Raw genomic sequence first — 25,238 nt, 5'->3', positions numbered from 1 at the left:
TGATACATGAGATTTTTTTTTTCTGCACTGCAAAAAAATTAGCAAGTATTAAATGTATATAAAGGTGTTGTAAATTAAATGATATTATTGTTCAAGGAAGTCTTGTTCATTTCAATAAATAAATAAATATTACTATACTTAGCATTACTATATTACTATATTCATTCAGCATAGCATTCAGAAATTATTCAGAACCCCTTTACTTTTATCACTTTGTCTGTTGCAGCCTGATGCTACAATTATTTAAATTCATTTTTTTTCTCATTAATCTGCACTCAGTACCCCATAATGACAAAGTGAAAACAGAATTTTAGAAATGTTCATATATTTATTTATTAAAAATAAAAAAGTGAAATATCACATTTACAAGTATTCACACCCTTTACTCTTTTGGCAGCAATTACAGTCTCCAGTCTTTTTGGGTATGATGCAACAAGCTTTGTACACCTGGATTGGGGGAGTTTCTGCCATTCTTCTTTGCAAATCCTCTCAAGCTTGGTCAGGTTGGATGGGGGGACTGTCTCTCCAGAGAGACAGTCCCCATGGGTTCAAGTCAGGCTCTGGCTGGGCCACTCTAGCACATTCACAGAGTTGTCCCTAAGCCACTCCTGTGTTGTCTTGGCTGTGTGCTTAGGGTCACTGTCATGTTGAAGGTGAACCTTCAGCCCAGTCTGAGGTCCTGAGTGCTGTGGAACAGGTTTTCATTGAGGATATCTCTGTACTTTGCTCCATTCAGCTTTCCCTCAACCCTGAGCAGTCTCCCAGTCCCTGCTGCTGAAAAACAGCCCACAGCCTGATGCTGCCACCACCATGCTTCACTGCTGGGATGGTATTGGGCAGGTGATGAGCGGTGCCTGGTTTCCTCCAGACATAACGTTTGGAATTGAGGCCAAACAGTTCAATCTTGGTTTCATCAGACCAGAGAATCTTGTTTCTCACAGTCTGAGATTCCTTCAGGTGCCTTTTGCAAACTCCAAGCAGCTTTCATGTGTTTTGCACTGAGGAGGGGCTTCCGTCTAGCCACTCTGCCATAAAGCCCAGATGGGTGGAGGGCCACAGTGATGGTTGTCCTTCTGGAAATTTGTCCCGTCTCCACACAGGATCTCTGGAGCTCAGTCAGAGTGACCATCGGGTTCTTGGAAACCTTTCTTACTAAGGCCCTTCTCCCACGACTTCTTAGTTTGGCCGGGGCGACCAGCTCTTGGAAGAGTCCTGGTTGTGCCAAACTTCTTTGATTTGAGAATTATGGAAGCCACTGTGCTCTTGGGAACCTTCAGTGCAACAGAAATTTTTTGTAGCCTTCCCCAGATCTGTACCTTGCAACAACCCTGTCTCTGAGCTCTGCAGGCAGTTCCTTTGACCTCATGGTTTGGTTTTTGCTCTGATATGCATTGTCTGCTGTGATGCCTTCTATAGAGAGGAGTGTGCCTTTCCAAATCATGTCCAATCAATTTAACTGACCACAGGTGGACTCTAATCAAAGTGTAGAAACATCTCAGCAACCATCAAGAGAAATGGGAGGCACCTGAGCTAAATTTCAAGAGTTGTTGCAAAGGGTCTGAATAGTTATGTCAATGTGATATTTCAGTTTTTCCTTTTTAATAAATTGTCATTATGGGGTACTGAGTGTAGATTAATGAGAGAAACTCCTACTTTTTTTTTTTTCAACAGTGTCATGAGAGTTTGGTTTTTCAAGGCCCATGTGGTCTGCAGGATGTATGAGCATATGACTTCCTGTTCTCAGCATCTGGTGTCTTGCATTTCCTCAACTCAGAGATTGGAGGGGGGAACTCCCCCCTTATCGCTCAGTTTCACTTCACTAAAGGTTGAAGACGGACAGAGGAGTGAAAACAAATCTTAAAAAGAAAAAAAGAAAGGTATTTGGCTTACCATTAGCCACTGCAGGCGGTTGGTTATCATGTTTCTTTTTCTAGAGTTCATAAAAAATAGAAAGCATGACTTTTGACACAAGCATCAATATCTTGAATAGACAGAGAAAGTAACAAACAAACAAACAAAAAAAATCTCCACCAGTGTTGAGAAATGTCACTTTATTCAATAAAATTCCTGAAGATGTTACGAATGTTTTGCACTGGAAACAAATGGATTTGTGCCACCTAATCGGTATAAGTTTTCACTTGTTCTGAGAAAAATAAGATGTTAGTGACATGAGACGAGAGAGAGTGAAAATAGAAAGAGACAGAGATGCCCTGCTGAGCCACTAGGAGGTGCTACCCAGTGTGTGTGTGTGTGTGTGTGTGTGTGTGTGTCTGTTTCTAGACAGAGAGCCTCTGTTTGTTAGATAGTGCACTCAGTGAACTGAACTGAAAAATTAATTTGTTAAATAAATTAATTAAGGCAACAAAACCACTTGGTTAAGGTGAGGCAAATGTTAGGGATAGGCAACTAAATGGCAACTGGACACAGTCCTGGGGCCTCATTTATAAAACTTTGCGTAGGATCCATACTAAAAGTGTACATACGCCCAAAAGCCGAAAATGGCGTATGCCCAAAAAAATCCAGACTTATAAAACCATGCATACGCACACCTGTAAGCAATTTCCCTTTATAAATCACAGTCCACCTGAAAGTTTGCGGACAAGATTGCATCTCATCCACCGCCCGCTACACGCCCACATTCAACCATAAATGGCCAATGCAAAGCACCGCTTACCAAAAAGAAGTAAACTTCTAGTTTACCTTTCCAAGTATACTTAAGTGGAGTTTGAGTATACTTTAATCAGTAAGGGCGGGCCCGCTGAGGATGTATCTTCTCTGGTGAGTTCTATCTTTGCTCAGCCTTTTGAAGAAATGTACGGTCTCTTGATTTTAGCCTAGATGGCTGGATGTAAGCTAGTAGGCTCAGCTGAGCAGCTTGGAGTCCCAGCAGCTCTTGTGAGTGAACTTGCCCGATCCAAGCATCCAGTTCTTCTAAAATCGCATTGACTGTTGGAATGTAACATAAACGACCGTATTCTCAGGGAACTAAGTAATAAAAAGATTTAAAAGGTTAAAAAATAAGCTTAAAATTTGCCAGGAAAGAAGGCTTGACCGGCACAGCAGCGTGGCGCGTGCGCAGTTTTCTTCAATGGGCCTCATTCACTAATATGTGGATATGTTCTTACTTTGCGCACAAAGTAAGTGCGTACGCAAAATCACCGTGGGATTCATGACACCTGCGTACCAACCAATTTTGTTCTCACCACCTTGCGTATGTTTGAATCTGAATCATTCTAAATTGACAGGCGTGTGCTTGCAATTTGTGATTAGTATAATACCACATAATACCACACCATTTCTCCATATAAGGATATAAGCCTAGAATTGACTCATGAATGAAGGAAGCGGTTACGTGAGGAGAGACGTAGTAAATTTCACAGTTTGTTAGAAGCGAAGGCAAAAAACAAAAGAACTTTACAACCACAGAAATCGAAACAATTGTGTCCGAGGTGGAAGGCAGAAAAGGAATACTTTTAGTATCCCCAAGTATTTCCTCGGGGGTGACACGGTAAAAAAAAAAAAAAAAATGATGCTTGAACTGCAATAACCGAGGCTGTCAACATAGCATCCCCGGAGAAGCGCACTGTGTCCCAGGTGAAAAAAGTGGTTTGACATAAAAGGAGACTGGTGGAGGACAAGGTCCACCTGATCTGATGCCACAGGATGAGAGACGAGCAGAAATACATCAAACAACCAAAACATCCATTCATGGAATATGTCCATGAAATGAAGGTGAAAGTGATGACATCCAAGGAGAACCCCAAGGTAACTGTACTGTTATATTTGCAATTATGTGTGTTCCTAATTAACAGGCACAAGTCAATCCAAAAAACATTTTATTCAAATGAAAATGGCAAATCCGTTTGCAACAATTTAACAACTTAATATGAATCGTAGGCCCAGACGATGCAGTGGATGAACCAGTGCCGTCGACCTCTCACTCTCAGGTGCCAGCCCCACAGTCAGCACCTCAAAGCACACCTCAGGAGTCTCGTCGGCATGCCCACGTCCTGACTGACGAGCTTGTCCAAAATCAACTGGCTCTTCTGGATGCAGTGAAGGAAATAGCAACAGACATGAATAACAAACCAAACACTGAAACAATTATTGAATGTCCTCGCCAATAAATAAGTGCATGTGTATTGAAGTGCTGTGTGTTTAATTTACGTAATGAAAATGTAGACAAAGCCGAAGGAAGAATGATAACTTATTCAGTTTGCATTTTGAAATTACACATTTTAACTAACCATCGTTAAAGACGCTGCATCAATTCATGTCTTGAGGGGTTTCAGGGTTTGCGTATGGTGTCATCAGCCATGTTTTAAGGCCATATCCCTGGTCACCTAAACAATATAACATTTTAGCATTAATGGAATAGAGACTTACTAAAAATACTAACTAAAAACAATAGAAATAAAAGACTAGAACAAAAGATGCTCACCAACAGGCCATCCACTTCTCACAGCCCCTGCCTCCAAACACATTCCCACTGTACTGTTTTGCAAAATAAATGAGTTGTGGGTGCCTCCTGGCTAGTGGGCCACAGTGTTTAGGATATGGCAGTCAGCATTACAGATCATCAGCACGTTGATGGAGTGATAGTTTTTTCTGTTCATGTATTGCATTGAGTCAACCCATGGAGCTTTAAAGCGCACATGGGTGCAGTCTATTGTATTTGGCATTCCAGCTATGCCATGGAACCCCCTCTTTACATCAGTCTGATTATTTTCATCATATAGGAACTTACTCAGGTGAATCAGAATCATTTATATACCCTGCATGCCCTTTAAAATGCTACCAATTAACCAATTGCCTTTGGCCACAGATGCATAATTTCATGGCACAAGAAATTGTTGGGAGTGGGTGATCATTATAGGCCAAAACAATTAAATGAAAGCAAAAACTGTTAAGCCTACATTTTGAAATGTACATTCTCATATATTCCTTTGTAAACTAGGGCTGTTGTTATCATTGAATATTTTAATTGTCACAATGATGAGGGTGAACGTGTGTCAATTCCATGGTTATTTAATACATTTGGCCAATATATTAGAATATTAATGATTTTAAAAAATGTTAATTAAATCTCTTTAATGAATGTGGTTTTATATACTTTGCATGCACTTAAAAGGTGCGTATTTGCATTTTCTAAGTCAGTTCGGCCTTCAATTCAATTCAGTTCAATTCAATTTGCTTTATTAGCATGGCTGCATATTATACAACATTGCTAAAGCATATTTACACAAAATACGATCATAGCAGACATATATGATCATAGCCTTCCTCATTTGTGCGTATGCATGGTCTGAGGCAGTTCTAAATTTGTTCGCAGAGTAAGAACAAATTCGGGTAAGAAATTTGTGTGTCGAACGATCGTAAGGAACGATCGTAAGGAAAGTTTAAGCACAGATTTGTGCATACACACTGTGAATGAGGCCCAATGACCCTAAGCACATAGCCAAGACAACTCTGTGAATGTCCTAGAGCGACCCAGCCAGAGCCCTGACTTGAACCCGAACCAACATCACTGGAGAGACCTGAAAATGGCTGTCCACTGACTGTCCCCATCCAACCTGACCGAGCTTGAGGATTTGCAAAAAAGAATGGCTGACAATCCCCCAATCCAGGTGTGCAAAGCTACTTGCGTCATACCCAAAAAGACTGGAGGCTGCAATTGTTGCCAAAGGTGCTTCAACTAAGTACTGAGTAAAGGGTCTGAATACTTGAAACTAATTTCAGTTTTTTCTTTTTAATAAATTTACAAACATTTCTAAAATTCTGTTTTCACTTTGCCATTATGGGGTACTGAGTGGAGATTACTGAGGAAAATGGAAAGGGAGGTTTCCATTTAATAGATGGTATTCATCAGTGCACACACATCAGATTGAATGCTCGTAATGCTGACAGAAAGTTATGTTTTAACTGCTTGTAGCTCAGTTTTGATTAAAGATAGATTCTCGCTCAAAGCCACTTGGACCTCGCTTTTGAAAATAACCACCATCTCGCTATGCAGGAAAGAGAGCAGTTTGGCTTTGAAATCAGAGCCGTCAGTGACACCTGTTGGCAAGGCAGGTTCATCAGAGCAGGGAAGAGTGTCACTTCAAGGCTACGTTTACATGTAGTCGGGTATTTTGAGAAACGAATATTTCCCTCCCTCCGTTTTCCAAAATAACAGCGTGCACACGGCATCGTGTAGTTTTCCGTTTACATCAACCCGCATAAATACGCCGTTGAGACTGCTACTGTGAATGCATCCATGATCATCACCATCATAGACATAATATACGTATATCATGTCTATGATCACCATAGCCAAATGTAAACATTGGGCGCACTTTTGGCGCATAATGTGACGTCGGCTGCCTGAAACTCTGTATTTTTCTCAGTTTACATGCAAACATGAAACAGGAGTTTTCCTAAATCTCCACTTTTGCCGGAGTTTTTAGAAAGAATCGTTTTCAGAGGCGAATTCGCCGTTTGCGTGTAAACGAAGGGCACAAACGAAGGGAAATGTCGCCGTTTTTAAAAATACCCGTGTACGTGTAAACGTAGCCTAAGTCGAGGATGCGGAATGCGGAGCAGGCTGCTGAGGTTGTGAAGATGAAATTGTAGGGGAGCGAGGGGTACAACCTAACGTTTCAGGCCAAAGGTAAAAAAATGTAGGATATGTAGGAGTTAGAGAACTCATTTTTTAATACAAGCATCATACACATCTCTGCTACAAATGAACACTTTAACTTTGTTTCTAGAACCTACCATTTCCGTGGAATTTCACCCTAAGTGGAAGAAGAGAAATGTTACAATTTACCCCACAGGTGGGGTTAATTGTAACGAAGGGAGTCTTGGTTGTAACCCTTATAGAAAGGTTTGGTTTAACAGTTTAATACAATCTCATCTACATTCTACTGGGGGATACTGATTGTGTAGGCCATCAGTGGCGTAGCAGAGTCCCCTGCCCCATAAAAGTCTTATGGCCAATATAAACGCAGGCCTACAGTACCACAAGTACGCTATGAGTCCCATTTAGGATATTACAAGAATACTATACGCCTACCATAGGAAATAAAAAAATAGGCCTATAGTAATAGTAAAAACCCACACAGATGTGCAGTGTTGTGCAGACTGCAGGGGTAATATCATTCTGTGGATGAATGAATGAATGAATGAATGAATGAATGAATAAAGACAATCAACCCATCCCACATGGGGTTATTCTGACACCTCATAAATCATAACTCTGGCTTGTAAGCCTCACAGAAGAAAAAAATGTGTTAATACACTAGTTGGAGTATCTGTTTCAATATACACTAGCTACTAGAAAGAATACAGCAGAAATCCCATGATGATAGGGGCTCACATATGGGAGGCCGTTAAGGCAGTAATACATACTTGCTTTCACATCTACCATCATACTCTCTCACACATACTACTATACTCTCATAGACATACGATCATACTCTCTCACAAATACTACTATACTGAAAGTATAATAGTATCTGTGAGAGAGTATGATCGTATGTGTGAGAGAGTATGATAGTGTGTGTGTGAGAGAGTATAGTGGTATGTGTGAGAGAGTATGATAGTGTGTGTAAGAGAGTTTGATTGAAATGGATACGAGTTTGATTGAAACGTTTGAGTTTAAATTCTCAGTTCCTGATTGGTTGTGTCACGGCTATGACCCGCCTTCACACAGACATGAGAAAATGGCGGATCGTGAGAGGCTCACAGAAGCCATTGGATTATTAAATAATATTTTAAACACTCCAACTGCTGTCACAATGATGGCCGAAATGTTGGATCAAAGTTGGCAGACATCCAGAGGAGCTTCTTCTAATTCCACCGTCGAGGAGGAAATGCGGCAGATCTTCCGAGCTGGATCAGGTTCATCAAGCAGCGCTACTGGTGCTGCCTCCGGAGCCACGTGTACGGGGGCCAAGTACTGGGACCACATATCACACACGACATCAATTTGGTGGATGAGCTTTCAACACAAAGAGAAGGTAAATGCATTTAATTGAAGGTTAAACATTTATTTACTGCTGGTACGGCTAATTAATTAAGTGAATTGAATGAAAAGTGTGTGAGAGCGCCAAAGTACGTAGTGGGCGATGGGGGTACTGCAGCCAGTGTATTGTATTCCCTCCAGTTTTTCGCGATTTTGAGATCGCGTGAATTCCCGCAAAATCAGCAATATGCCACATATTTTCGCGGGGCCGCATATTTCCTAATATGTCGCATAATTATTGCAAAATAACCCAACATGCAGTGCGCAGCGGAGGGGCGGAGTGGGACAACGACCGGCCCACAACGTCGGGGGAGGAGAGGGAAGGAGGAAGGGAGGGGGGTTGCGGCCGGCCGATGGTCCGATGGAGGTGTAGCAGGGGGTGCTAGCGTCGGTGCGTCATCCCGCTGGTGCGGCCGCGTCAAGATGCAAGCGGCCGTGTCTACTTCTCTCGGCTTGATCGTTAAAATCCTAACGATGCCCAACCCTACTAATAAGTAATCAAAAGAGCCAGACTTACATATAAACTATCCACAGATCCTCGACCCTACTACCATTAACCTCGTACAGTAATGGCTTTGTTGTCTCCCAGCCGCAGCTGGACAACTAGGTGCTTCAGCTTTGAGGAAAACAAGAAATAAAAAAACAAGAAAAGAGTTAACAAGAAATGCAAAGGAAACATATTCATATTCAGACTTTCGTTCCATATATTCAAGTTTCATTCCATATATTCAGACTTTCGTTCCATATATTCAAGTTTCATTCCATATATTCAGACTTTCATTCAAAATATTCAAGTTTCATTCCATATATTCAAGTTTCATTCAAAATATTAAAGTTTCATTCCATATATTCAGACTTTCATTCCATATATTCAAGTTTCATTCCATACATTCAGACTTTCATTCAAAATATTCAAACTTTCATGAACTTTCATTCCATATATCTACGTTTTGGCGTTGGTTTGGTCTTTCTAACACATTCCTGTGGGCCGTAGCGGCTGCCTTTGCGTCCCTAGGTGGCGCTACCGAGCCCATTTTTTTTTGCACTTAGGGGGTCCGATTTTTGATTTTATCGAATTTTTCGCCAGACCTGGTGTACGTGCCGAATTTGGTGAGTTTTTGAGCATGTTTAGGGGCTGCAAAGTTCCTCCACACAAGTTAAAATCACAGCATTTTGTAAAGGAGATTAAGTAGAAAAAGGATAGGTTTGAGCTGTTCACTTACAAAACAAAAGAACTGACCATTAACTAGTTTTTTTTTTTCTTTTGACTGTGAACTTAGTTCAGATTTCAAGATTGTGAACTATGAATTTGAACCAGTTCATTTTAATCAGTGTGGACTGGATGTTGAGCTCTTGTCAAGTGTGAACTTGTGCAACACAATAGTCCATGTAAGACTACATAATTAGGTTATGGCATTAGCCAATTAGATTCTGTGGTTTTAGTCTTAGATAACATAAAACAGTGTATGTTATAGGTTACAGTCAGCGAGTCCTAAACTCCGGAAATAGGTTAGTATTTTTTTTTTTTTTTTTAGTTTATTTTTTAAAATGTATTTATTTATTTTACCACAGGGTTATATTGTCTCCCAAAAAAAGAAAAAAAAAATTAATAGTGTACTTTGGTAAGATACAAATGTTGACTCAACCACAAAAATAAATAAATAACTACAATTTAAAATAAATTCACTGCTAACACAGTTGCCTGTTTGTAAACAGAAAAAATAAGTGAATAAACAGAATGTGCATAAATGTTTAACATCATTGAATACAGTTTGATTTTCTTTCTTGTTTCTAACGTTTCAGGCACAATTTAACAGTTCGCGTTCTGTGGCCCAGTCTTTCACCAAAGAGGTCATTCTTCTGCCAGACCATGAATCTACACATGTACCAAGGTGTGCCAGGAAAGCTTGGCTCTTTGAAAACGGCCATATAAAATCTGCCTTGGAACTTCGCTGTGACTGGGATGCCGATAAAATAATGCAGGCAATAACAGCAGCCTTCCAGCCAGTTGTGGAGGGATGCAGGTAAGTTTTTGATCTGTTTTGTCACATTTGTTACTTGTTATTGGGTATTTGTATTTTTGCAATACAGTGCTCACTCGTTTATCGCGGGAGTTACGTTCTAAAAATAACCCGCAATAGGCGAAATCCGCAAAGTAGTCAGCTTTATTTTTTACAATTATTATAGATGTTTTAAGGCTGTAAAACCCCTCACTACACACTTAATACACTTTTCTCAGACAGGCATTAACATTTTCTCACTTTTCTCTTTTACAAATGATGTACTGAAATTAAAACCTTTCCATGCACTGAAGTGTAGTCTTTCAGCTATAACAGAAGCTTCATGGACAGTGTTCTTTTCATTCCCTCAGGTTACAAATCTTGCTGCCATGCCACAACAAGTTAGTTGAGCCATCCCTTACCTCCCAACAGACGTTGAATGGACATCTCATCAAAACACTTTTTCATCAGAAGTCCATTTATGTCAGACCTGACAAGGTCATTTTAAGTCAGGACAGAGAAACTGTAAGTTGTGCTGAAGATTTCAAGAAATGCATATGACAGAGGGGCGAGCGGTCATAATAAGCTATAAATGCAGCGCATGCCCAAGCCCTTCAATTAAAATCTTTAAAATGTTGGTCTCCTAGTGTGTCCTTTTATAATATACCTTATTTCTATCATTTTGGTTGCAAACCGCTGCCTATATACACGTATCTATCTCAATTTGCTAGTGAAATGCTGGCAAGTTGACAGCTTGACGCACACATGCTCCCTGTGATACGAGTATTTACAGTAGTTTTGTAGCCGGTGTTTCTGTACGTGGTGTTTTGAATGGAAAATAAGCTGTCTGCCAATCAGCTTTTCAGAAGACGCATGCGCAACACGAGTAGCTACGTAGCAGCTCGCTTGAAATGTTCAGCGGCAACAGCAAGTCATTCACTTGACAGCTAGCTACCGCTAACGTCGTTAGCTGGCTAGCTAGTACGGGAACGTTAACATTAGTTTGTTCTTTCATCTGCATCGTGCCAATCAAAATGGGTGAAAATACAACTTCAGTTGAGTAACCTGGCATGTTTCATCGATTTAGGCTATTGCAGGTGTTATGAAAAAGAGGTGTTCTCTGACGTTTATCACTTTGGTGCGTAGCCTGATGGGCAGCTGGGCATGTTTGTGTGTCATTTCATTGACCATGTAGGCTAGCTGGAGACATTGCTGTGTGTTGGCATCGCCCCGTGGCACGTCCAAATAGTTCCGATCTCAGGGTAAATTCCAACATTGGGGCAAAATGCGCACGCGTGTCTATCAAAATCGAGTTGTCGAGTTGATATAGTATAGTTAAAAACCATATTATGTGTTTTTATTAATAAATAAATGCCCAAAAATTTTTGATCTCGCGCCCCCACGGGCGCTCACATAAAATTGGAACCACAGCATGACTACACAAAAACGTCTCCGCTCGCCACTGATATGACAGTAACAATGGCAGTACTGTATTTTACAGTGGATGTCTTTGAACACTGTTACTTGTATGCTCTGACATAATACAAAAGTTTGTTACCTTGCTTTGTTATTAGTCTGCTGTATTGGATATGTAAACATGGTTGTGTTTATCTGCTTCAATTGACAGTCATGGTCTGATGGAGACAGTAGCCATACAAACAGCAGTGACTTCACAGAGATATCGGACACTGACAAATGTGGTAAATGTTTTTATCTACATGCATCTGCAAAGAAATTTAAAATGATGTTGGTGCTGTCGTTCTTTTTGTGTTTACAGTAGTAATGCTAAGTCTTTTTTAAACCAGATCAAATTTACTTGAAGTAATATTTTGTGCAGAAAACAATACAGTTGATAGTTTTTTTACAAGCCCAAAATGTGTTGTGATGTTTAAGTTAAATGTTACTTAAAAGTTAATCTACTATTTTTTCATGTTCTTAAAGTTAGCGATAGTGTGCCTGGTATTTCCCAAGAAGGTGTCTCAGCCATCTCCACTGTTGAGGCCCAGTCCTTCTCCAGTGGTGATCCACTTATCTGGTCTGTTGCCACCAAAGACATTTGTACTGATGTACCTTCAATCTCAGCAGACACCCACATGTCCATGAATGCTCCTGCCATCATTATTGATGAAGCTCCCATCTCGTCCAGTGGAACTCCTGCCATATCCAGTGGCAGCACCCATGGCTTGTCAATTGATCCCACTGCTAGTGCTAGCGGTGACAGGCATTGCATCTCTGCTAACACCTCTGGTGTGTCTCATGGTCCCACCCAACCCAGTGCATGTGGCAATAGTTCATCTGGCACATCCTACAGGTTTGTCTCTTGTACATGTCATACAGTATTTTCATGGTCTGGGCTTTATAACAGTGGGCCTTATTTACAATACAAGCTTTTATTAGAATAGATTTACTTGATACTAGGTTTTAAAAAAAACAGATTGAAGAATAAGCCGAAGTGATACCTCTTCTCTGAATAGACAAGCTAAGCCAGTGTGCTGCTGTTAGCCAGTGAAAATACAGTGGAGTGGCACCTCTTCACTTTGTTACACAATCTATGTCAGTGCGCTGCGGTAGCTGGAGAGTTTCTCTGCCCTTTGGCTCATGCGGTGTCGGTGCAGTTGTTATGTCAAATTCCGCGTTAGATTCTGTTTTATTTGGCTAATCTGCACGCTTCACACATGTCACCCAAATGGCCAATGGATCACTGGTATTTGCGAGCGCTTGTGTTTTTTGCGCTAGGCGATTCATACATTCTACCACCGCCTAGCCTACAGCGGATGTGTTGCGGCTGAAAGCCATCCTCTCAGCGTTCAAGCAGAAACTATTCGTTGCAGTGATTGGTTAATTCCGTTGTCAGTATTTCATGACGTATGGCCCAGTACCCGCCTAACTCCCTCCGGACAATCCAAGCTAGCATCAACAACAAAGGAGCCGCAGATTGAATATGTCGATGTGCGTTTTTTCCCCCTTTCCTCGTTCATTTGATCCAGGCGGTCGGTGAAAATGTCTAGGTGGTGCGCCTAAGAAATTATGAGGCAGGGAAAACCCTGTGTATATATATATATATATATATACATACATATATATATCTCACATGCATTGTGTGCATCCTGCAGAGCCAGAGCCAGGACAAGTGTGAAGGTAGAGGAAGAATTGAAAGAAAGACAGGTGGAAGAAGACAGACAGTGTCCCGAAAAGGATGTTGACCCAGGTTTGTGGCCAGCACATTTAACTGTCATTTATTGGTGTATGGCATATTTTAATATATGTACTGTATATATCACAGTATGTATATATCACATGCATTGTGTGCATCCTACAGAGCCAGGGCCCACTCAGACAGAAAGAGGAACAAGTATGGAAGTAGAGGAAGAAGGGAAAGAGAGACAGTTGGAAGAAGACAGTGTCATGTAATAGATGTTGACCCAGGTTTGTGGCCAGCACATTTAACTGATAAAGACAGAGAAGCTCTTGTGAAAGCACTGGCCACCAGAGATGATGAAGATGTACTGCCACATGATTCTGAGGGAAAACCATTCCCAGAATACTTATTGTACAGTAAGGCAGCCAATGGGAGGGAAAAGGTGAAGAGAGACTGGATAACGTACAGCAAATCCTCTAATGCACTGTATTGCATCCCATGTGTGCTTTTCTCTCATTTACTAAAAAGACCTACTCTGAGTGCACTAAACAGCCAAAAGGGATATAAATTGTCTGATGTAAAGTGGCGTCTGATGTATGATAAATTCCCTGACCAGGAGAAGACTACGGCACACAGAGAGTGCTACTTGAAATGGAAGAACTTGCAACAGTCAGTAATGGCAGTTAGTGGCATTGACTCTCAGTTGCAAAAGCAGATCCAAACAGAAACTGAGAAACTGTGGTGCTAATCAGATATGTGAGTTATAACAAAGAAACAGACGACTGGAAGATCACGGAATGCTTCTTAGAATTTAAAGACTTTCATAAAAAAACAGGAAGTGAGATAGCAGAAATGATTGAAAATGTGCTTGATGACAAAGGAAGGCAAGATGGCGCCAGGGTGCTTGGCTGGCCGTCTGTCGCTCTGCTCTGTGTTTGCTGTATGTCTTGTTATTTACCTGATATGTCAAGAAGTTTCATCTCTCGTCATTTATGACCGTCAAACTCTGCTTGAGATCGGAGGTTGCTTCGATCGGCTTACATTTGACAAGTTGATGAGCTCTCCTCCATGCCTCGAGGAAATACCGGCGTTTCTTAGGCGCGCTCCCCTCCACCTCATCCCCCGGAGACGCCGGAGAAGATGTGGGAAACGCGGAGGCCTCCGGGTCCGGCTCAAGGCTCACCTGAGGTCGATCCGTGTGTCTGATCGCTGCGGAAATCTGCATTTTTTGGACGTTAGGAGGAGGACGAGAGACCGATGGATCCGACCGGTGCTCCCGGACGTCGGCAGCTTTGACAGCATCAGCTGTTCGTTGGACCCCGATCAGCTGTTGCTGCCTCCCTCCAGCTGGCGTGTTCACACCGGGAGACGCAGTGTGAACTTTCGGAATCTCCGTTCACTGAAGCGTGCTCCGTCCTCATCCGACACTATTAATCTTCAGTTGGCTTTATGGAATGTGAGATCTGTCACCAACAAAACTTTTTTACTGAAGGATTTCTTTACCTCACGCAAATTGGATTTTATGTTTTTAACGGAAACCTGGCTCCGGGAAGGTGAACTTGCTCCTTTTTCGGAGCTCCTTCCCCCTGGATGTAGCTTCTTCAGCTCCCCTCACATCACCGGCAAAGGTGGAGGATTGGCATCCGTGTTCAAATCCACCTTTCGCTGCTGGCAGTCTCCAGCTGTTAATCGCTGCACCTTCGAGCTCCAACTCTTCGAGGTAAACTTCCCTGTGACTGTTCTCTGTGCTATGGTCTATCGTCCTCCGAAATTTAACAAAGACTTTATTCGGGATTTTGCTGACTTTGTATCGGGTGTCACTCTTAATTATGATCACTTTCTAATTGTTGGCGATTTTAACGTGCATGTCTGCTGTGAGGCTAGACCTCTGGTCAGAGACTTCCTCAATCTCATTGACTCTTTTAATCTCACGCAGTCTGTTTCGGAGCCGGCACATGACAAGGGCCACATTTTGGATCTTGTATTGTCATATGGATTAGATGTACAGATAACCGAAATCTGTCACACTCCCTTGTCCGACCATCATCCTGTTTTATTTTCTCTCTCACTACCTGTTGCCTCAAACTCCGCCCCTGCTCGCCGTCTTCGTGTTTTTAACTCTTCAACTCCCGCGCAGTTCTCTGCTGCTTTTAAAGACTCTTTCCTATATTCTCTGGATGATCTTGGCGATCTTGTGTGTGAGTGTGGATGTGTGTATGTCTATGTTTGATTCACTCTGCACTGAGATTTTGGACTCTATCGCTCCCGTGACTGTTAGGCGTGTTAAGCCACAGACTGAGCCTTGGCTGAATGAGTCCACTCGTGCACTCAGACGTGCATGTAGACAGGCGGAAAGAAAGTGGAAGAAGGACAAGCTACAAATTAATTGGGATCTCCTCCATGACTGTCTCCTAACCTATCAGAATGCGGTGAAAGCTGCAAAAAATTAATATTTTTCAACACTTGTCTCTGCTAATGCTCACAAACCTCAGGTTCTTTTTAATGTATTTGATTCTCTTGTTAATCCGTGTGATGCTGCTTGTGTTGAGCCTTCTTCCTTGCTGTGTGAGGATTTTCTGCAGTTTTTTATTAATAAGATTGCTGTCCTCAGGTCCCCACTAACTCAGTCTGTTCAGGATCCCTCAGTTCCTACAGCAGGCTCTGCTGTCTTTCAGCAGTTTGAGCCTGTTACTCTCTCCACAGTCACTGAAATAGTGCAACACTTACGTCCTGCTAACTGTCCCTCTGACAGCATTCCAACCCGTTTGTTTAAGGATGTTTTTACCTCAGTTCAGTCTTTTATTCTGCTTCTTTTAAATCAGTGTCTGAGCTCTGGATGTGTTCCATCTTCCTTCAAACATGCTATGGTGCAGCCCCTTTTGAAGAAGAAAAATCTGGACCCCTTGGTTTTGTCTAATTTTAGGCCTATTTCTAAACTTCCTTTTATTTCCAAGGTTTTAGAGAAAGTTGTTTTTAACCAACTCAAAGAATTTTTACAGAGGGCTAATGTTTCAGAATTGTTTCAGTCTGGTTTTAAGCGTCTTCACAGCACAGAAACTGCTCTTTTAAAGGTTTTTAATGATCTCTTCTTAAACCTTGACTCTGGTAACTGTGTCGTTCTAATTCTTCTCGACCTGACAGCGGCGTTTGATACAGTGGATCACTCAATCCTCCTATCGCGCCTTGAACACTGTGTAGGCATCAAAGATCTTTCTCTGTGCACATGGGACAGTTTTCCTCCTCCGTGGCCCCTCTGACATGCGGTGTCCCCCAGGGGTCAGTTCTGGCCCCTCTATTGTTCTCCCTCTATATGCTACCCCTGGGGTCCATCTTTAGGAAGCATGGTATTCCTTTTCATTGTTTTGCAGATGACATACAGGTGTATTTGCCGCTGAAGGCGCCTACTAAAGACTCTCTTCAGGCTGTGCTGAACTGCATGACTGACATAAAAACTTGGATGGACCTAAACTTTTTAAAATTAAACGAAAACAAAACAGAGGTTGTAGCTGCGGTTAGAAGCAGTTATTAAAATAATGATTTAAGTTGGTAATATGTCAAATTAATTTTGTTTTGATTAAAATAAAACAATAAATAATTTGACGATATTATATTTCTGTTAAAAGTATTAAAACATGGTTCTAGGAGGGTCTAATTACAGGCGGAACTTATGTTAAGGCGCTGCGATGGTACGACCTTTTTTATCGCTACACCGCTATTCACCTGAGAGAGCACAGCACACACACCTGTTGGAGCCACGGGGGAAGTTTTAAGTTTGTTGCTGTTTTTTGTTTGTTTTTTCCCGAAGATATGTTGTAAGCTGCCAACACAAGAATTGTAAAAGCGGAAGAAAGCTGAAGCTGATTTTTTTGTTGTTCACTCCCGCGAGTTAATGTGGCCAATGAGGTAGGGGAGAGTGGGGTAAGTAGTGCCAATTTTTACTTAAAGTGCCTTTAAAGCAAGGGGATTACAGTAATGCCTCCAACTAAAATATGCACATATAGTTTAGGATGTTGTGCATCCCTAGGAACAATCACTTTGGATCTTAAATAAACTGTTTGAGAAATATAGCTTTCGAAAAAAAAGTGGTTTTGTGGCACAACTTGCCCCCAGTTCGGGGTAAATTGTGCCATTAGAGAGAATACACTGGGGTAAATTGTGCCCTTGATAATTGAAGTAAAACAGATCATTTTATTCTCACAAATGATAATTCTATATAAAAGCAAAACAAATTCAATACAAATTATTTATTTAACATTTATTTATTATTCTAACAAGATCACAGGCCACTTTTCTATAACAAGGCCTAGTGCCACATGAACACATACCCAGAACAAAATAAAAATTCCAAAATGAGCACCTGAAAATCATCTTCATCTGAATCTGAATAGTTTTAGTGATCAAAGGTAAGAAGACAATGTAGGATAACAATAAAATACAATAAAGTAATATATAGTATATAATCACAAGTTGTGCTCCTGGCACAACTTACCCCAGGCCCTTTGGCACAAATTACCCCAAGCCCACCATCTTGAAAAAAATGCATCCTCCAGCTGTTTTGAGCTAACATCATGCTAACTGTATAGACTCATAGTGTAGCTTATTAAAGTACTAAAACCTGTGTGAACTGTTTTCAAAGTTTTCTATAATTGTTCAAACACAGCAATCAAAAAACCTTGATCATAGAAATTTTACTTTGGAGGGCAAAAAAAATGTTTTTTGAACTGAAATGTGCTTTCCTCTCAAGCCATGTGTCTCCCTTCTTTGCAGGACGAGTGAAATGGATGCCTCTTCAAAAATATGTGGTCACATGACCAACTTCTTCTACGGTTTTCTAGATAACAGGGGTGGCACTACTTGCCCCTTGGCACAAATTACCCCACTCTCCCCTACGCTGTTAGCTCTATGCTCTCTGTCAACTTATTGTTTATGTATTCTGCTAACAAGCTAGCACGCCATGATCTGTCATGGTCAGTAATTGAATGATTTATGTTGCGGTGAACTTGTATATTATATGGGGACTAATTTAAGTTTGTATGTATTCATTTACTCAGTTCTCACGGCATCGGAAGTAAAGTGCATGCCTGTTAAAACCCAAAGAACGCCTCGTGTCCGTGAGTTAACTCCGGGGAGTTACAGAGGTTGTCCTGTTTGGCCGCACTGACCTGGTTCAGGTCGTTGCCAGCTCCCTTGGCCCGCTAGCACCGTATATAAAATCCCATGCCAGGAACCTTGGTTTTATTATTGATGGTGCTTTCAAACTGGACAAGCAGGTCAGTGCTGTGGTCAAGTCCAGCTTCTTTCAATTAAGGCTTTTAGCTAAGATTAAACCATATCTCAACCAGAGAGACCTTGAAACAGTAATCCATTCTTTTATTACGTCTCTTTTAGATTACTGTAATTCACTGTATTTTGGCATTGACAAGTCTGAGCTCAACCGCCTGCAGCTCGTTCAAAATGCGGCAGCTCGCCTCCTAACTGGCACTAAGAAGCGTGAGCACATAACCCCAGTGCTCTCTTCTCTGCACTGGCTTCCAGTTAGGTACAGGATCAATTTTAAGATTCTTTTATTTGTTTTTAAATCTTTGAATGGGCTGGCCCCAGAGTACCTGTCTGACCTTGTTAAATTGCACCAACCCTACAGAGCCCTTAGGTCTACTAACCAAGTGGTCTTAGACGTGCCTCGATCCTTTTTAAAATCCAGAGGGGATCGAGCGTTTGCGGTCGCAGCTCCCACTTTGTGGAATGCGCTGCCCCTCAATGTGCGTACTGCAAATAGCCTCTCCACTGTTAAAGCCCAACTGAAGACGCACTTGTTCACCTTAGCCTTTGGCAGAGTATAAGGACTTTTTGGGGCTTGTTTTCCTCATACTTCTTATGTTGTTTTTATGTCTTTTATATGTTACATGTCTTTTGTTTCTGTTTTTTTTTTTTTTATCATTATTATTATTATTTATTTATTTATTTATTTTTTATTATTGCCTGCTATTGCCTTTTGTTGCTTCTGTTTCTCTACTGTAAAGCACTTTGGTAGGCCACTGGCTGTTTTAAATGTGCTATACAAATAAAACTGACATTGACATTGACATTGACAAAGGAATAGACATTGGAGACTGCAGAGGGCAAGGATATGACAACGGGGCAAACATGTCAGGAAGGGTCAAGGGAGTCCAAGCTCAGATATTAAAGAAAAATCATCTAGCTACATTTTCACCCTGTGCCTCCCACAGCTTAAATCTTGTGGGTGTGCATGCTGCACAGACAAGCCCTGAAGTAGCAACATTTTTTGGCTGCATCAATTGCCTTTACTCACTTTTTAGTGCCAGCCCAGAACGCTGGGCCATCTACAAAGAGAAAACAGGTTGCTCTTTACATCACCTCTCAGATACCCGCTGGAGTGCCCGAATCATAGCTGTTAAACCTGTAGCACAACACCTTCCTTCAGTCATTGAGGCCCTTGACAGTATACTCACTGCATGTAGTCTCACCAGCGAGGCCAGATCAGAGGCTAGTGGTCTGAAGAACTACTTCATGTCATTTAATGCTATTGTTCTGCTCACTGTCTGGTTCAAAGTACTGCAGTGCATTGATGACAGGAATGTGGTTATGCAGTCTGGAAAAATCTCTCTTGACACAGAGGTAGCCAATATCAGTGCCTTAACAAAAGAGATGCAGACTCTTAGAGATGGATGGGAGTCACTCCTGGCTGAGGCAACACTGATTGCAACACAGCTAGATGTCATACCTCAGTTTAGCAAGGAACACAGTCGGCAAAAGAAAAGGAAGAGATTCCATGATGAGACCTCTCAGGAGGAGACAGCTCAGGACAGTGCAGCAACAGTGTTTCAACTGTTACTGCTATGGACAGCATCATAAGTGATCTGGAGACCAGGTTCCACACCACTGCCGAAATAGTTGAGGAATTCTCTGCTGTTTTAAAAGTTGGGCAGATCAGTGAGGATGAAGTCCCTTCTGTGTGCCAACCACTTATCAAGAAGTATGCCAAAGATCTCACGTCCGAGTTTGAAAATGAAATAAGACACCTGAACCCAGTATATGCTGCCACTTTCCCTCCAGAACTTGTCCCCTCTTGGCCTCTTGAATGCAATTAACAAGATGCAGCTACACAGCATTTTTGGGGAAGTCTGTATCGCTTTACGTATATTTTGTACATTGCCTGTGACTGTTGCTGGTGGGGAGAGAGCTTTCAGTAAGCTAAAACTGATTTAAAAAAAAAAAAAAACTATTTGAGGTCCACTATGTCTCAGGACAAGCTTTGCAGTCTTGCCATGTTGTCAATTGAAAGTCAGTTGGCTAGAAAGCTAGACTTCAGAGACTTGATCAGTGACTTTGCTAGCCAGAAGGCTCGGCGCTGGGCTCTTGGTGAGTCAGGCTGAACAAGGGCCAGTTGTGACAACTGGCATGGCTAGATGGAGAAATTCCCTGTCAACTTTATTTTCTTGTGTGCAGTTATGTTCAACAATCTGCTGTTTTCATTGCTTTAAGATGATGCTTTAATTTATTTTGATTGAAAAGTTGATATATATTTAAGTTTGTTTGCTTTTCTTTTTTAAAAAATCCTTCATAAATGTTAAGAGAGTTTGCCATTTGGAGAGTTGACAATAAAAATACATTGAGACTGTAAAGGATGGACTTGAGCACATTTTTATGGTGGCTTTTCAAATAGTGAACTGCATACTGTATGCGGACTTGCATGTACAAATCACCTGCAGTAAATATTGTGCTTGCACTATTAACTACAAAAAGCAAGACAGTTGAAAGCCTTTCATTTGAGTGATGTAAAGCTTTTGATGGGACACTTAGGTCCTGGAGATGTGGTGACAATCGCCGAGGGGGCCCAATTGATTTTTTTTTCATGGGGCCCAAAATTCCTGGCAGTGCCCCTGCCTGGCACCATTTATCAAAAAGCGCCCCTTTCTCCCTCGCAAACTCCACAAATGTCTGGGTGGCAGTTTTTTCACATTTCCTAAATTTTTGCCTATAAGCTTCAGGCACTAATTCATAGGCACGTAGAACTGTGGCTTTCACAATATCATAATTTAGGCTGTCCTCTCTTGACAGAGAGTTACAGACCTCCTAATCTTTCCCCACCAGTTTACATTGTAACAAAAGCGGCCACACCTCTTTTGGTCACAGACAAAAGAAGACAATCGGACAAGCCCCCAAATCATGTTATGTCCCTGGCCTAGGGGAAACCTGGACACACAACATGATTAGAGCCCCCGCTCTTCTCATCTCCAAGAATGCTGGACCAAACCATGGTGGAAGTTCACAGAGCAACTTTTTTATTATTAGTTACTTCAGACAGGAGAAATTTGCCAAAACAACAAACAAAACTAAATACAACCCTTCCCTAACCAGAGGGCTGTACTACGAAGGAGGCTCAACATCCCCAGGCTTTGTGTTCACTATCAGGCTCAACAAAACCTAAAGCTCCATTCAAAGTTAAGTGGTATCACGACGTTGGTTCTCATCAAGGTTTGTTAAGCCCGGCTGTCAGCTTTGTGCTCTGTGCGCGTTCACAGAAAAGGGGGCGTTTTGGCCTCATATGATTCTACTTCTGTGAAAAATGGACCGTTCACGGGCTGCATATTTCACGCAAGAGGAGCAGCTTGTCCTCATGGAAAGCTATGAAAATTTCAAAAATAAAATTAACGCTAAGAGCAACACTGTGGCTGCAAATAAGGCGAGAGAGGAGTGCTGGCAGAAAATGACCGAGTGAATGCGCAAGTCAACACTGACTCATTATATTCTATATATTCATTCAGTATTATGAATTTTAGTCTAGAAATATGTAACTTCAGTAGCTTTATGGGAGTGTTGCCTAGGAATTGGAGGTAAAGCCTGAGGTTAAATCAGGTGACTGAAGGTGTGTGTGGGTGAGTCTAGCAGTGTCGGACGGAGCAGGCGGTGGTTACCATGGTTACATGATGATTTTGACCACTATTTAGGCCTATGCTGCTTTGAGCTACTCGTCAGTAGTTTCAGATAATTGTTTGTTACATTTGAAGTTTAACTAGAATTATGGAGCCTTTTCTGTTGATGTTTGTTAAATGTGTTTGTTTGTTAAATCTTTTTTTTCTAAAACGGAGTAAGTGGCGTTTGGAGTGCGTTTGAATCACCACGGGCTGCTCCCGTCCAATCATCACCTTCGGATGCTGTGACAGTCACCGTTATAATATAAGGGGTTTCCTTTAAAAAAAAAAGTAGGCTACTATAACAAAGTCTGTGATACAACGGAATATTTCTAACAAACGTGAAGTTTGTGCACCACTAATAGTATACCTGCATTGTGCAGGTATACTATTAGCGCCATGCACACTGTTTGCCCTACTGTGAGCGCACAACTTCTATCCGTGGCATTCCTGACACTTGGCTCAACAAGTGAGCCAATGTAGCATATTCCCTCAGATGAAAATCTGTACCGCTCATGGAGAATATCAGGAAATGCCAGCAGATCCCTAAATCCTCTTTGTCTCCATAATGAGCCACGGACAGTCCTGGCTCCCAGCTCCACAGGATCATCAGTGAACGGTGACGCCATCTCCGAAAGAGTTAAATGTTGAGATAGCGCCGCTTTTATAGCCGGATGGGGTTACACTTAGCATAAGTTACCATGGTGATCTAGCCGGGTTAAAAGAGAGCCACCTTCATGATACAGGAAAGCCTGGCTTTAGACTCAACATACCTCGCTAACCCACTGAACCTGCTTCGTAGTACACCCCTCTGCTTCGTAGTACACCCCTCTGCTTCGTAGTACACCCCTCTGGCGTGGAAAACAAAGAAAACAAAAGATAAAAGTTTATCTTACCCCCTAACTTTAAAACAGGAGAAAGCGTAGCAAACAAAACAGGGCTTCTCCTTGCTACTGTGTGCTACTCTGTACTCCTTTTCAAAAGATATTTACAATATTTACAATTAAACTGATCTACAAACACTATCTACACATGAAGCATATAACTAACAGTAGTCATCCTACTCGCTGACAAACAAAAGGCAAATCACAGCATGGCCTCCATCGTCAAGAGTACCTTGCTGCAGGCAAGATGGCGGACATGGGCGCCGCCATACATCCAATCCATACCGGAAGTCCATACCGGAAGTTTCTTCTTCGTGTAATTTATGGTCCATACCGATGCCGGAAGTCTCAAGCGGAAGTCTCAAGTGGAAGTTAGTTAATCGCTACTCCGACCAAAAATTTTTAAAAAAGCATAAAAAACGAACGTTTACAAATAATTCTACGGATTTTTTGGCAGTTACATGTTTATCGTAAACGTATAATTGACTAGTTGTTGTTGTTTTTATTACTTTATTTAGTCATCTGAAAAATACAACATTTAAGGCACCATTTGTGTATCCATTATCCAAAGCTGAAACAGCTTTCAGACAAAGAAAATAGAACAATAATAATTTAAAAAAACAACAACAGAAAAGGAAAGCCAAAGATGTGAGAGTCTTAATCTAATACCCCTTTTCCACCAGGGCTGGTTCGGAGCCGGTGCCTGACTTAGCACCAGTTTTTTGGTTTTCCACCGCGCAAGCAGGGGCCAAACTGGTGCCAAACTGGTTCCAAACTGGTGCTAGGCAAGCACCGACTCCGAGCAGGGGCTAAACAGGAGCCAGAGAAAGAACCGATGACACGACCCATCACGTCATTGGTGGGCGGGGTTACAAAACAAAACAGGAACTGCGAACGCTATAAACATAAACAATAATCCCCGAGAAGCCGCGGGTTATACTGATTTTACAACGGCATGGAACGCAGCTCAGCAAATTACATTTAAGGATGAGAAGCACCCGTTTTATAACTAAACATAGCTGTCATTCGTTCCGATCACGAATCCGACAGGTAGCCGGCAATAATTGTGTTTTTCGCCTCTGTATTGAAGTGTAGGCTTGTAAAGACACAAGCAGTATTTGCATCGCTAATAAATCCAGATCCTGCTCCACCCGGGGCCAGAAACTGTATCGGGAAAGCAGCATTATGTGCTTGACTGAGACGCGGCTCACAAACATCATCCCCGACTCACTGATCAGTTTCATCGGCTTCAGGACGGGCGGAGAGAGACAGAGACGCTGCAGCCGCTGGATTGCATGAGTGTGCAGTTTGATGTGTGTTGAAGTGATGAAGCTGCCGTGACAATGTAATTTCCTGCAAAGGATTAATAAAGTATCATTCATTCATTCATTCATGATGGTTATTGTGATTCTGAGCGAGCGTCTCGCGCACCCGTCATCACGTTTTCCGATGACGTCATGACGTGGCTCTGACTTAGCTCCACTTGGCTCTTGACCGGTGGAAATGCAAACCGGTTCTTCGTTGGCACCAGTTAAGCACCGGCTCTAGCACCAGCTCCGAACTAGCACCAGGTTTTTTCTGGTGGAAAAGGGGCATAGGAGGATAAACAAATCCATTAAAGAAAAGAGTGTTCGGGCATTTTTGTTAGACATGTAATATACAGATTTTTAGAATAATTTGAGATTATTTATCCATCCACTGATGTGGGGAATTGACTATAATTTTAATAACAACGTTATAAATACAAATGTGAATATTATGTTTGTGTGGTGGTGGTGGTAGGGGGGGTCCACCCTCACACACACACACACACACACACTCTCTCTCTCTCTCTCTCTCTCTCTCTCAATAGGACTGAATAATAGCTAATATTGAATAGACTGAATTCTCATATTAAATAAACTGAGGATTAATAAAATGAGAATTTACACAACCAAATTAACTGAAGACTTTCAGATTAGGCAGCAGTTGGGGAACTGTGCTGTCTGAGCCACCTCTTTTTCTTAAGGAAGCTCAGATCTCTTGACGTGTACTAAGATGCTGCAGATGTTTCATCAGTCTGTGCAGTCTTTTGTGCTGCAGACTGCTGGGGAGGAAGGAAAGTTGTTGTAGATTCCTGGTGTATTAATCTGCCTCCGGAGCAAATATCATTCAAACACTGTACAGACACAGCTCCCCATACATTGTTTGTTCAAAGGCAGAGAAGAGCAGCTTAGCAAAATGACTTCAGTCCTACTGGTCATATTTTCACCCACCAGGGATCTTCAGGGATGAGCG

The 25,238-nt window shown here is 41.7% G+C and overlaps 1 long non-coding RNA gene across 1 annotated transcript; it reads right to left on the bottom strand.

Moving 5' to 3' along the window:
- Positions 1-3,709: 3,709 nt before the first annotated feature.
- On the bottom strand, positions 3,710-21,369 carry LOC115371811 (uncharacterized). Its single transcript, XR_003929393.1, has 4 exons — positions 21,359-21,369; positions 10,267-10,272; positions 4,248-4,343; positions 3,710-4,046 (listed from the first exon to the last, which is right to left on the bottom strand). It is a non-coding gene; the product is annotated as an uncharacterized LOC115371811 (long non-coding RNA).
- Positions 21,370-25,238: the final 3,869 nt, after the last annotated feature.

Source organism: Myripristis murdjan, chromosome 14 (genome assembly GCF_902150065.1).
Source record: "Myripristis murdjan chromosome 14, fMyrMur1.1, whole genome shotgun sequence".
Taxonomy (NCBI): Eukaryota; Metazoa; Chordata; class Actinopteri; order Holocentriformes; family Holocentridae; genus Myripristis; species Myripristis murdjan.
Note: the sequence above shows the minus strand (reverse complement) of the source record. Positions and strands in the feature narration are given on the sequence as shown.